Genomic DNA, 14,668 nt, shown 5'->3' with positions numbered 1-14,668 from the left:
GCTCCGCCTCCTCCCCGAGGTCGTTGCTTCACTTCTCCCGCCTCCCAGGCTTGCAGCGCCAATCATGGCGTGCTTGGGGAGAAGGCGGGGCAGGGGTGAGCTGGGGCAGGGAGTTCCCCTGCGTGCTGCCCCCCCTTACTTGCTGCAGGCAGCCCTCCCTGCACTCCCTTGCCCCAGCTCCCTCCGCCTAAATGCCGGCGGCGACCAGGGCAGCCAAAGATCCAGCTGCTGCGGTCGCTGCCGAAGAAAATGCCGCCTCCTAAATTCTAGTGCCCTAGGCGACCGCCTAGATCGCCTAAATGGTTGCACCGGTCCTGCCTGGAGTGTAATACATAACTTGTTTGTATCACTGTATTAAAGGAGAACTCATAGGAGGGACATCTTTGTGCTGTCCTAGGGGCAGCATCCTGGTGTGCTGATTGAACTGGTACCATTGTCACAGGCAAGCATGTTAGTGTATCTGTAGCTCCTATGGGGCACTAGTACTGTGGGATTGTGGACAATAAATGTGGCCAAGCAGCTTCGCCACCAAACTGAGCCTGTGGTCTTTCTTATGAATAACATTGAGCAGTGGCTGATTAGCTACTGGGCAAACGGAGCCTGTGCCCAGGGCCCCCCGCCAATTGGGGGGGCCCTGGAAAAATGGGTGCCCCTGTGCACTGACCCACTTCACCTGCCCGGCGCTTCTGCTGGGGAGCGTGGTCAGGGCGTGGGGGCTAGCCCCGCTCCTCTCAGCACTCCTGCCGATCCGAGCAGGGCAAACCCCCAAGCCCCAACCTCATTTCCCTGGCAGGAGCTCTGAGGGGTTGGGAGGGGGGACTGCAGGTGGAAGGGGTGGGAAGGGGCCCCCACTTGCTCTGGCCCAGGGCCCCACCAAACCATAATCCTCCTCTGACATCAAGGTCTGCTGAATCAGCAGGCTGCACTCCCTGCTAATGCAGCTAACATGGGGGCTCCAAGAACAGCTGCATTAGCAGCCTTAACAACACTCCACAGCACTAGCAACAGTCAGTTATGATTAATTATGGAATTCTATGATGTGTCTGGAAACTGTTGCAAGGGTGCAGGACCGGTGCCAGGGTTTCTCACGCCCTAGGCGCACGGCCATTTCGCCGCCCCCCGCGCTGATCCCACGGCTTGGGTGGAGCTGCCGCAGGCATTCCTGCGGAGGGTCCGTTGGTCCGTGGCTCCGGTGGAGCTGCCACAGGCATGCCTGCGGGAGGTCCACTGGAGCCGCAGGAGCAGCCGACCATCCGCAGGCATGACTATGGCAGCTCCACCGGAGCCGCGAACCAACGGACCCTCCGCAGGCATGCCTGCGGCAGGTCAACCAGAGCCGCCTGCCACCCTCCCGGCAAAATGCCGCCCCCTCAATAATCCTGGCGCCCTAAGTGATTGCCTAGGCTGCCTAAATGGTAGCGCCGGTCCTGCAAGAGTGGTATCTTCATGTCTGACTGCTTCTGGGAAAGTAGTCCATTATAACCGGATGATCATGTCTTCAGACTGAATGTGTCAATTCTGACTTTGTCCTGTGGAACTGCGAGTTGTTCTTGCAGTATCATTGGTTCTTTCTGCTGGGAATCTCTGTACTTCTTATACGTTCCATGCCTGCTCATCACCTCTTCAATCTCACTGCTCATTTGTGACCAGAATACAACTTCTCTAGCTCTCCTTTTTGATTTGGTCATTCCCAGGTGCCTTTTATGTATTGGATTCAATATTCTCCTTCCCATCACTGTAAGAACCATGACCTGTGTCCCATTTCAGCATGCTCCTGAGAGCACTGACAATTCATTCCTTTAGTGGAAATATACAAGTGTGCAGTGCTGGTTTTTTCCTCCTTTACTTCTTGTACCACTGTTTGCAGCATTTAGTCTTTAGCTGAATTCACATGAATGTTTATTCCTTGTTCCAGATCATCAGCCTGTGAACTGACAGATGGAGCATTTGCAGGTGGAAGCCCACTGCTAAAGTACTTCCCCCAGCGTAAGGGGAGAATCCACAAAGTCCAGGATCTCAATTAATTACAGGGGACAACTAAAGATATAACAGGTCCCAGGGCTAAATCATAGACTATCAGGGTGGAAGGGACCTCAGGGGGTCATCTAGTCCAACCTGCTGTTCAAGGCAGGACAAATCCCCAGACAGATATTTACCGCAGTTCCCTAAATGGCCCCCTCAAGGATTGAACTCACAACCCTGGGTTTAGCAGGCCAATGCTCAAACCACTGAGCTATCCCTCCCCCCTTATCTGAAGGGAACTTGATGGGGACACTGAGCAGAGAACCCCGGACAGTGCCCACTGCTCCTCGAAAGTGTCAAAGGAGCCAGCGGACACTGCCCAGAAGAACTCCACCTGGATGCGTGAACAGATGGAGGATCAGAACAGGCCCTAGAGTCGCAGGAAACCCTGTCAGCCAGCCTCCTCTCTCTGGTCTTGTAGATGGCCATTTGGGCCAGTGCTAGGAGGAGGCTGACAAGGAGGTCCTGCGGCTTGGTGGGGCCATAGATGGGGAGTGCATAGATAAGGCAGTGAGGGGAAAAGTGCAGCCAAAAATGTAACAGGATGTTTAAGAGGAGCCAGAATAGGGGCTGCAACCTGGCGCACGCCAGATACACATGCGCCAGGGTCTCCCTCATGCTGCAGAAGGGGCAGGTGTCTGGCACGGGTGAACTGCGCCAGACACCTGCCCGTGCTCACAGCTCCGTGAAGGAGCCCCCAACTAATATCCCCAGCGGGCTTCAGGACCAGGGTGGAATATAGGCTGGCCCACTGGGGTTCCTCACCCTCCAGAGGTGGCAGAAAGTCCCACCACTTCATGACGGGACGGGACATGAGGGTGAGGACATGAAGGGTATGGAGCACAAGCATATACAGATGTTTCCTTGGTGTGGTCTGGAAATGAGCTGACTGCACTTCATTCAGCCTGCTCACGGTGAAGGGGTGGGATGGCTGGGTGGAGCCATGAGGCAGGGGCCCAATGAAAAGATCCAGGGGGCCTGGGTGGAGGGTAGGCGGGGCATATCTTCTCGCAGGACCCGGTCGAAGAAGACCCGAGCAGTGGGCGGTAAAGCAGCCCTCACCTCCTGAAGTATGTGCTGGGGAGTACCAGGTCTGAAGAGCCCCATGCGCCGAGCGAGTGTCAGGGGGTCCAGCCAGTCTCCCTAGTCGTAGTCCAGGAGGTCTACAACTCTGATGACTTCTGCCAGGGCCAACCTTTGGTGCACTGAGGGGGACTCCACCACCTGCACACAGAGCTGGGGGTTGTGTAGCAGGAGCTCTGCAAGGATATCCACCCCCTTGGCGGCCGCCATGCACCTGGTGGCTGAAATCAGTTTCCAGGTCCGGAGGAGGTCCTGGAAGGAGGCTGACAGCCCGGAGAGGTCTAGCAGAAGACCGCGTCAATAGAGATAAAGGAGCTGCCGGTCGTATCGGAGCCCTTGGAGGTGGCAAAGGAAGGCGTGCTCCAGCATGCTCCATGCTGGACTACCTGCACCATAAAGGAGCCTTTGCAGGGCCTGAAGGCAAAAGACATGGACCTGAGTGTGTAGGCACTTCAGGCCCTGCCCTCCCTCCTGAGGAGCAGGTGGAGGACCCCTGCAGAGACCCAGTGCACTCCTGGCCAAAAGAACTCCAGAATCACTGTCCGGAGGTTGGCCAGGAAGCCTGGGGCCAAGACCAGGGTGTTGAGCTGGTACCAGAGCATGGACAGGACTAGCTGATTGAGCACCAGTGCCCTCCCTCGGAGGGAGAGGCACCAGAGTAGTCCTATCCATTTCCGGAGCTGCCCTGTCACCCTTCCCTCTAAACCATTCCAGTTCTCCAGCGGAGATGGATGCGTGGCAGAAAGGTAAATGCTAAGATAGAGCAGTGGACCCGTGCTCCACCAGATGGCTTGAAGCGCGGGTGCAGGAGTCTGGTAGAAGGAGAACACACTGGATGAATAGTTTTCTGTTTCCTGAGTGACCAGGGCAGGGGCTACCCCAGAGCAGTCAGGCACGTGCTAGAAGCAATTAAGTCAGGCAGACTCCATAAGATTCCTGGAACCAATTAAGAACTGATTAGAAGCAGGGCCGTCCTTAGCCATAGGCAGAACAGGCAGCCGCCTAGGGCACCACTAGGTCTGAGGGCACCGCTCTGCCGGGAGCCTGGACAGATGGGAAGCAGTGGAGAATGTAAGAGCAGGGCTGCTGGGTCCTAGAGAAAGCCGAATGCAGCACAGTCTGAGGGAGGGGATTAACTGCTGGGGTCTCTGGGAAGAGGTGGGGGAAGAAACTCACCTGTGAGTGTGACTCTTTCTCCCAGTGTGAGGTGAGGCAGGCTTGGCAGCTCTGGCGGTATCCTTTGTTGTCCCCCATAACATCCATTCTTCTCTCCCCTGCCCCACAGAGCACCCCCCTTTTCTCCCTCCCCCCCCCCCACGGAGCACCCCTCTCTCCCCCTTCCCTCCGTCAGGGCTGGGTTGGGTGGGAGGGAAGGCTGTCTGCCTGTCTGCTGAGGAATGACAGTGAAAGTAACTCCCTTCCTCACAGGCAGCCAGGACTGGAATGGTCACACATGGCTGGGCTGGGGATAGCCAGATAGCATGTGTGAAAAATCAGGACAGGGGGTTGGGGTAGGATGAGCAGATGTCCCACTTTTATAGGGACAGTCCCAATTTTTGGGTCTTTTTTCTTATACAGGCTCCTATTCCTCCCCACCTCCCACCCTGATTTTTCACACTTGCTGTCTGGTCACCCTAGGTGTGAGGGTAATTGGTGCCTATATAAGACAAAGCCCTAAATACAGGACTGGCCCTATAAAATCAGAACATCTGGATCTGGTCACTCTAGCTGGGGAGCACGTCTCTCCCCCGGGCTCGCAGTGATCCATCTCATCCGGGGGGAGCTGCACAGGGCAGGATGAGGTGCTGTGGCTACATGGGTGCCCCATCCCTGAGATCAGATGCTGTGCTAACTTCACCATGGTCCGTTGGGCTGGCGGTGGTGCCCACCGGCGTGTGATCAGACCTGAGGGTTTGCTGCGGCTGTTGCCACTCTGCACTCCAAGAGGTGGATTTTGAGGCCCTGCAGTTTTCCACCTATCTCCTCCTCTACTGCAGCTGTTAGACCAGCAGCCTGGCGGATGAGCCACGCATGAAAGCAGTGCTGTGTTGCCATTTAGATTGTCATTTAACAAATTTATTCACCAAAAATTCTTGCTAACAATCCTGAATTCAATTTCAATATTTTTTTAAATCAATATCTTAGCCAAAAACAGAAAATTAAGTTGTTGACAATTATTTGTGGCAAGTTTCGTATGGGGAAGGGAGTGGACCAGTTTTCATCAGAGAAACAAAAAATGTTGACTGACTTTCCTATAACCCTGTTACTGCTAAATACAGCCCTCCAATAACTGTAATATGCTCATCTCCTTACTAGTGTATAGAGCAGGAGTCGGCAACCTACAGCACATGTGGCAAAGGTGGCACGCGAGCTGATTTTTGATGGTACCCAGCGGCGGGCTGAGCGGCTCAGCCTGCCACTGCTCTGGGGTTCCGGCTGCTGCCCCACTGCCACCCAGGGTCCCGGCCACCGGCCCCACTCAGCACCCACTGCTGATCTGGGGACCTCCAAGGAACCCCAGGCTGGCAGTGGGCTGAGCAGGCCGGCAGTTGATACTCTGACTGAGCCACTCAACCCGCTGTCAGCCTGGGGTTCCATTCACTCAGCTGGTAGCAAGCTGAGCAGGACTAAATTCAACGAAATAGGGAAACAAGAGCAACTAATGACAAAGTGCAAGAACCTAGAGCAGTGGTCACCAACCTTACTGTGGTGGCGGATGAGCATCCGCCGAAATGCTGCCGAAATTCAGTGGCATTTCGGGGGTGATGCCTCTGGATGACGCTGCTTGTCAGCAGCAAGTGGTGTCATCCAGAGGTGTCACCACCGAAATGCTGCTGAGAAGCCCCTGCAGGCGCCACGGCACCCACAGGCACCGCGTTGGGGACCCCTGACCTAGAGAGCCTCCTGAAGCACGGTGATCGTTTTGATTTAAATGGACTTGAACTGTATGAAGAATTGAGTACACTGTCGTCAGTGTTGCCACATGCAAAATCAATGATGGACATTGTACAGTTTATTCATACCAGCAAACTTCTTGATATATATATATATATATCCTAATGTGTACATTACCACCCGTATTCTACTGACAATTCCTGTAACAATAGCATCAGGAGAACGGAGTTTCTCAAAACTAAAGCTCATTAAAAACTATCTCCGCTCTTTTTGGTTGATTGCTAGTGCTGCGCACAAGCCAGTCCCAAGTGTTTTCCTGATCTGGACTTTTATCTTTGTCATACGATGACATTATTACTGATTTTGCAGCCAAAAAAGCGAGAAAGACTGCTTTTAATTAAAAACAAATCCTTGTCTCAATACCTCTTCATATAAATTTCCAATAAAATGTTGACAAATTAAAAAAATATTTGCATCATTCTTTCAAATCAGAATTTTTTCCATAGTGCTACTTCTTTAGTGCTAGTCCATCAGCATTACAGTGTGCTTCATTAAGTTAAACTGGTTTTGATAACATGCATGTGGCAAGTTTTCCAACAGTGTAAGCTTATGTTTGTGTTGCTAAGAGCAAGACAGGCACAGGGGCACCAGTTTAATAATCCTGCCTAGGGCACTGTAAATCCTAAGGACAGCCTGATTAGAAGCCATCAAAGGAAACAGGCTAATCAGATCACTTGAAGCCCATTTAGAACCAGCTGGGACTACTTTAAAAAGAAGCCCCTTCAGTGAGGCTTGCTGGTAGGAGCTGGGAGTAAGAAGGTGTGTTCTGGGAAGACTGGGAGAAAGAAGGTGCGCAGTAAAAGACCTGGGAGAACAAGCGTGCTCAGGTACCAAGCAAGGTGCTAGGAGGAGTTGTTTGGAGAAGTAGCTCAGGGAAGGGCTATGGCTCTGGTAGAAGGAAAACTACCTCTTTCCACTGCCAATTAGGGTGCCTAGGCTGGAACCTGAAGAAGAGGGCAGGTCTGGTTTCCCCTGCCCCACACAAATGCTCCCTGAGAACCTGAGAAGGAAGATAGGGACTAAAGAGGGTTCTTACACCAAACCTGCTGACTGGCCAATGATGAAGGTGACTCAGTAAGCTGTAACCCTTGTCTCTATGAGAGGAGAGAGGCTACATTGAGGGTCACAGCAAACCTCTGAGGCAAACCCTTACCGCCTAGAAGTGCAAGATAGGACATGTGCCACACATGATAATTCTGTATTTTTGCAAGCAGCTGTCTTGGTGGTTCTTCGCAAAGTTCCTTTTTGTGAATCGCAATCAGTAGTTTCAGAGGGGTAGCCATGTTTATGATCAGTTTCTGCTTTGAAGCACTGAGAAAATCACTGCAGCTGTCATATCCCTTGAGGCACAGGAGACACAACCAGTTATTTCTATGACACTGTAATAGTACTGCTCCCACCCTCTTTTCAAAGCATCTGTGGAGAGTTTGATACTATCAATGGATCAAAAAACTGGAGCTGATATCAGAATGGGCTTCCATGTTCTGGCATCCATGCTCATTCAGTGACCTTGTGGCGGAGGTGTCTTAGATGAGTTGTGGAAGCTACATAATTAGCCATGAACTTGTTGGCATAGTTCCTAGCAGCCTTTGAATTTCCTTTTTTATCTTCAGGTCCTGACATGTTCAGTATTGCCCAAATCTTTGTTTCACTGGGCAACACTCCCATTGAAGTCAGTCTGTCCTGTCAGGAATGTTATCGCCAAGATTTGAAATTGACATTTGCCTTAATTCAGTTTAAGGTTATTTGCTCTCACAATTTCCAGTACTGTCTTCACTTGTTCCTGATATTCAACAGCAGTGCTGCCCAAATTATTGTGCCCTCACGCTACACTTTTACACCTGCTAGGGCCTCTCACATCTGGCTCATGTTCTGCAGGCAAACATATTAAGAGAGGAAATCTTAGGAAGCAGTATCTACCAAATGGTGTGTTGAAAGTATAAGTCAGTAAGTTCGCAGATGACGCTAAGCTGGGGGAAGAGGTAGATACACTGGAGGGCAGGGATAGGGTCCAGAGTGACCTAGACAAATTGCAGGATTGGGCCAAAAGAAATCTGATGAGATTCAACAAGGACACATGCAGGCTCCTCACTTAGGACGGAAGAATCTCATTCACCACTACAGGCTGGGAACCGACTCACTAAGTGGCAGTTCTGCAGAAAAGGATCTGAGAATTACAGTGGATGAGAAGCTGAATGAGTCAGCAGTGTGCCCTTGTTGCCAAGAAGGCTAATGGCATATTGGGATGTATTAGTAGGAGTATTGACAGCAGATCGAGGGAAGTGATTATTCCCCTCTATTCAACACTGGTCAGCCACATCTAGAATACTGTGTCCAGTTTTGGTCCCCCCACTACAGAAGGGATGTGGACAAATTGGACAGAGTCCAGCAGAGGGCAATGAAAATGATTAGGGGACTGCAGCACATGACTTACGAGGAGAGGCTGAGGGAGCTGGGGTTATTTAGTCTGCAGAAGAGAAGAGTGAGGGGGGATTTGATAGCAGCCTTCAACTACCTGAAGGGGGGGGTTTCAAAAGGATGGAGTCGGCTGTTCTCAGTGGTGGCAGTGACAGAAACAAAAAAGCAATGGTCCACAGTTCCAGCGGGGGAGGTCTAGGTTGGGATCTTAGGACACTTTTCACTAGGAGAGTGGTGAAGCACTGGATGGGTTTACCTCGGGAGGTGGTGGAATCTCCATCCTTAGAGGTTTAGGCCCAGCTTGACAAAGCCCTGGCTGGATGATTTGTTCGTGTTGGCCTGCTTTTGGCCGGGGATTGGACTAGATGCCTCCCGAGGTCTCTTCCACCCTTATTCTATGATCTTAGAGCTCTCAGTGTCCAGAGGGATCTGCCAAATCCTGATGATGCATCTATTTGCTGAAGATTTGGCTCTGCCATCTCAGACAATATTTAGTCCTTGTGTAAGTAGAATGTTCTCTTTTTATGTTTTTGTTTCATCCTATAGGTCCTGCAGCCAGCTGTTTGTCCCTCTCCTTTTCTTTATCGCATTTTCTAGGGACTCATCCTCATGATGGTCTTTATTTCCAATATCATCTGCATGAGATTGCGATTATGTAGAAAGGCTGCTAGGATTGATCCAAGGACTGGAAAACCTGCCTTTGACAGTGGACTCCAGGGAGCTTTTGGCTTTGTTTAGTCTAACACGAAGGCTATTGATTGGGGGATGGGTTTGCCGTTCTAAAAATACAAACGAGGGATAAACCGAGGAGAGTGATTATTTAGTTTCGTTGCCAAGTGCTGACACAGAACAATGCCCAAATCAACAAGTTTACGGCTTTTTTAAATTTGATTTGATTGTTTCTATGCTCAGGGAGTTGAGTTCTGGATAGCTCTCTAAGGGGAGGGTCTTGTGCGTGTGAGAGGAGGGTAAAAAAAAATATTTGAGCCCTGATTAAGTTTATGAGGCGATCGCTTATGATGGGGTGCTATAATGGCAGTGTACTCAATCAGCAACTGTAGTAAGCCAAAAATCCCATGGTGGATGATGGGACACTAGTTGTGGAGGGGCTCTGAGTTACTAAGAGGATCTTTCCCGAGATGTCTGGCTGAGTGGGTCTCATTCACACTGCTTCAGGATCCTTACAATGATTACTTTATTTTGGGGTAGTGGTAGAATTTCCCCCAGGTCAGATTGGCAGGATCTGAGGTGGCTTTCATTCTCTCCGGAGCATTGGGGCACAGGTCACTTTGCTGGTTTTGAACTAGAGTATGGTGGTATTCTCTATACTTATGCCCGTATCTATCCTGTATTGTTCTATAACTAGGTTACTAGTCTTGGGTATTTTTTAGTTAAAATTTCATGGATAGGCTTGTGTGCACGTTAAACAATTCACACCGACTTGTTTCTCACTTGTATTATATACCCTAATAATCTTGGTGGCGAGTGGGAGTGGTCGGGTGCTTGGTGGCTGGGAGGGGATGGCCCGGGGCACACAGGTGCTGGGGTGTGGGGAGCTGGCGGGCTGGCAACTCCTACCTGGCTCTGTTTGGCCTTTCCCACAAGCAGTGGACCTTCTCCTCTCTTCAGGTCTAGGCGAGGTTGTGGCCAGCAGCTCTGCACATTGCCTCTGCCCGGTACGGCTTCTGCAGGGCTGTCTACGGCCGGAGCAGTGCACAGAGCTGCCTGGCTGTGGTCCTGCCTTAAGCTTGAGGGAGGGATGTTGCTGCCTTCCAGGGGACTCCCGCAGGTATAGTGTCTCAGAACCCTTACCTTCCCACACCAACCCCCAGCCCCTGAGCCCCTCTACACTCAATCTTGTGCTGTGGAGAGAGTGGTTTGCAGTGGCCCTTGAATGCTCCCGCAGATGCTAAGAATGCAAACTGATCCGGGGTTACCTTGAGGTCTGCTCAGGCGGCCTCTGGGGCAGCCTAACAACCTGCTTGCCGAAGTATGGAGTCCCAGAATTACAGAATCTGTCTCCATGACAATGCAGGTGCTTTACTTAAGATGCTAACTTAAAACTGCTTGCACAAATGGCAATCTTTTGAGTTTGCAGCTTTTCCATTACTGTTACTTTAAGAATAGAATCTTCTTTCTTAGATGATATGTTTATCTATATAGTGATTTAAACATTCTTTATTTTCCATAGTTCGAGGCGCTAGGAACCTATTTATGGCATAGCTGTGCGAAGGCGCACATATCAGCTTGATTTTCGTGGCACTCCTATCTGCCCAGGTTCTTCCCACTGCGTCCTGGTAGGGTTCTGCATTTAATTTAATTTTAATATGAGCTTCTTAATTTAAATCTTATTTACTTTTTACTAAATCAATTAGTTTAGTTGTATATGTATCTATTATAGAAAGAGACTTTCTAAACATTACAAATCTATTACTGGCACGCAAAACCTTTAAATCTCAGAGTGAATAGTTAGAAGACTTGGCACAGTTTCTTGAAAGTTGTTGACCCCTGCGTGCTAGTATATCTGGCAATGTTTAAACTAAAACATTGAAGGGTTAGATCATTTTTTTAAATCAGCAGGTCCAGGTAATTTTGCATTAAGAGGTCAGTTACGGATCCATCTGGATCTCAGATATGAACTCAGATTGCTAGAACTGTGTGTCTGCTGCTCCACTGGTTTAGTTTATATTCAGTTAGTCAAGGTATAGCGAGTTTTTCTCTTGTTGCTGAGTCACTACTCTCTGATTTGCATGGGCAGGGTATTACCTTTGCCAGGTTACACTTGCGACTTTTAATCGGTTTATATGGTGACTTTCCGATTTTACGCTGTATTCGTTCACACGACGTCGTCCTTTATTCGGTTGTCCTCTAATCGATTTCGGAATCCTCCTCAACTGAGAGGCAGTAGCGCTAAATCGTATGTGATACTCGGATTAGGGTTCGTGTGGCGGAAATCGCGTTATTGGCTGCGAGGCGCCATCCAGTCAGTCTGTTCGCAGTGGACGCTCTAGGACAGCATATCTGGAACTCGGCAAGCAGCGTTGGGTAACAGGAAATAGCCCCGACTTTTTGATTTGCTTTTGCCTTTTGTCCGCGTGGAGCTCTGATCGCGCGCGCTCGGCGAGTGCAGTCTTCATCCAAAATTAGTCCATCATGGACCTGTCGGGAGATTACTATGGTATGATCGCTGTTGGGGAGACAATTCTGTTGTATCAGCTCGTTTACGAACCGAAATGCAGCGTTTGATAAAAACTGCAGTGTATACACGCGCTTGCGTTGAGCAAGCGTAACGGGAATGAAGCCACGAGATAAACTGAGATCTCGCTCATTGAAGGGTGGGTGAGGGGGTACTGCATGACACACTCCAGCTTCCCAAGTCACAGCAGGTCTCTGAGATTTTTGCATTATTGGCGAGTCCCAAATTTGTCTGTAGGGTCGAAACACATGTGCTCTTGGGCGTGGTGCTGCAATTGGACAGCTCCCTCAGCTTTCTTTATCCCCTCCAACGTCTGAACAAAATGGGTAAGAATCATTCCTTGTTACTTTTCTATGTCACTTGTGTATATCGGACGCTCAGGCAGAGAAAGTATTCGAGCTAGGTCTCATTGGTGGTAGCCTCGATTGTCATCCGTGAACTGTTAATGTCCGAGAAGGCAATTGTAGCAGTTCAGAACTGTATACAGGCTTTATATCATTTTGAAACTTGGGGTCTTAATTTTTTGACATTCAATTGGGTTATTGTGACTCGTCTTTGGGCAATGGTTCATTTCTCCCTTTGTATCTAAATATGGTCCATTTCTAGTTGGATGTCATAGCCGGGAGGCTGCCTCCAAGTTGCCTTCCCCCGACTCATTTTCTCTCACTAACAGTCTTGTTTTTTTTTCTATTCTGGTTATTCCTTCTTACTTCTGACACAACGGGGTGAGGGAAATGACGCTAAGGCCCAGGAAATGTTTTGGGAGGTAGGAAGCATAGGTGTTAGCGTTCTCTGCAGGGGACCCTGAATACTGACACTAGACCTTGGATCAATCTCTGTTACCTTGTATTGTTTAGGCAGGACTATGTTGCTCACTTGAACGCTCTGGTCCGCAATCGATCTGTGATGCGGAGTGGTCGGGTACAGTCGGAATTCCGAGAGCTTTACAGTGCATTTTCCTGCTTTCACGTGTCAGCTCATGTCTCGGTGGTTGGCTGATTGCAGTTCAAATGGCAAAGATATTTCCTCTATCTCCTCTCTTTTCCAAAAGGATGGAGCTCGGCTGTTCTCAGTGGTGGCAGATGACAGAACAAAAAGCATGGTCACAAGTTCCAGGGCGGGAGGTCTAGGTTGGATCTTAGGAACACTATTTTCACTAGGAGAGTGGTGAAGCACTGGAATGGGTTTACCTCGGGAGGTGGTGGAATCTCCATCCTTAGGAGTTTAGGCCAGCTTGACAAAGCCCTGGCTGGGATGATTTAGTTCGTGTTGGCCCTGCTTTGAGCAGGGGATTGGACTAGATGACCTCCCGAGGTCTCTTCCACCCTAATATTCTATGATCTTAGAGCTCTCAGTGTCCAAGGGGATCTGCCAAAATCCTGATGATGCATCTAATTTGCTGAAGAATTTGGCTCCTGCCATCTCAGACATATTTTACGTCTTGGGGTAAGTAGAGGTAAAAAAAAAAATATTGAGCCTGATTAAGTTTATGAAGGAGATCGTATGATGGGACTGCCTATAATGGCAGGTAACCAATCAGCAACTGCTAGTAGCAAAAATCCCCCATGGCTGGAGATGGGACACTAGTTGTGGAGGGCTCTGAGTTACTACAGAGAATTCTTTCCCAGGTGTCTGGCTGGTGGGTCTCATCAACATGCTCAGGATCTAACTGATCACTATATTTGGGGTAGGGAAGGAATTTCCCCCCAGGTCAGATTGGCAGAGATCCTGAGGGTCTTTCACATTCCTCCGGAGCATGGGGCACAGGTCACTTGCTGGTTTGAACTAGAGTAAATGGTGGATTCTCTATAACTTATGCCCCAGTATCTATCCTGTATGTCCTATAACTAAGGCTATATTTTAGTCATGGGTATTTTTAGTAAAAGTCATGGATAGGTTGTGTGCAGTAAACAAAAATTCACAACCCGTGACTTGTTTCTCACTTGTATTATATACCCCTAACTAAATCTTGGTGGGAGGGGAGTGGCTCGGGGTGCCGTGGGTGCTGGGGAGGGGGATGGCCCGGGGACACCACAGGTGCTGGGGTGTGGGGGAGCTGGCAGGGCTGGCAAACTCCCTACCTGGCTCTGTGCCTCCCCACAAGCAGTGACATTCTCCTCTCTCAGGTCCTAGGCAGAGGTGTGGCCAGGCAGCTCTGCACACTGCCTCTGCCCCGAGTACCGGCTCTGCAGGGACAATGTCTACAGGCCGGAAGCAGTGCACAGAGCTGCCTGGCTGTGCGTCTGCCTAAAAGCTGAGGGAGGGGGATGTTGCTGCTTCCAGGGGACTCCCCCGCCAGGTAAGTGTCATCCAGAACCCTTACCCCCTTCCCACACCCCAACCCCCAGCCCTGAGCCCCCTCCTACACCCAACTCCTGCTGCTGCTGGGAGAGAGGGTTGCAGTGGCCTGAAACTGCCCCAGCAGCAGCTAGTGCAACTGACCCAGGGGTTACCTGAGCTGCTCAGGCGGCCTCTGGGGCAGCTACACCAACCGCTGCCGAAGTCATGGAGGTCCCAGAAAGTCACAGAATCTGTGACCTCCATGACAAACTTGCAGTCTTACATATAAGTGGCTAACTAAAATGTGCACAAATGGCAATCTTTTGAGTTTGCAGCCTTTTCCATTACTGTACTTAAGAATAGATCTTCTTCTTCAGATGATATAGTCTCATTATATAGTGATTATAACATTCTTTATATTCCACTAGTACGGGGCTAGGCAACCTATGGCATGCGTGCGGAAGGCAGCACATGAGCTGATTTTCAGTGGCACTCACACTGCCCAGGTCTTGCCCACTGGTCTGGGGGGTTCTGCATTTTAATTTAATTTTAAATGAAGCTTCTTAAACATTTTAAAAACCTTATTTACTTTACATACATCAATAGTTTAGTTATATATTATATACTTATAGAAAGAGACTTTCTAAAAACATTAAAATCTATTACTGGCACGCAAAACCTTAAATCAGAGTGAATAAGTGAAGACTTGGCACA

At 49.8% G+C, this 14,668-nt stretch overlaps 1 protein-coding gene across 2 annotated transcripts in view; it reads right to left on the bottom strand.

Moving 5' to 3' along the window:
• The window catches only part of LOC116827580 (flavin-containing monooxygenase 5-like), a 30,844-nt gene that overhangs the window by 10,991 nt on the left and 5,185 nt on the right, over positions 1-14,668 (bottom strand). The gene's annotated exons all lie outside the window — the stretch shown is intronic.

This window comes from Chelonoidis abingdonii, chromosome 7 (genome assembly GCF_003597395.2).
Source record: "Chelonoidis abingdonii isolate Lonesome George chromosome 7, CheloAbing_2.0, whole genome shotgun sequence".
In the NCBI taxonomy this organism is placed as follows: domain Eukaryota; kingdom Metazoa; phylum Chordata; order Testudines; family Testudinidae; genus Chelonoidis; species Chelonoidis abingdonii.
The sequence above is the reverse complement of the archived record's forward strand: the minus strand, read 5'-3'. Positions and strand labels throughout refer to the sequence as shown.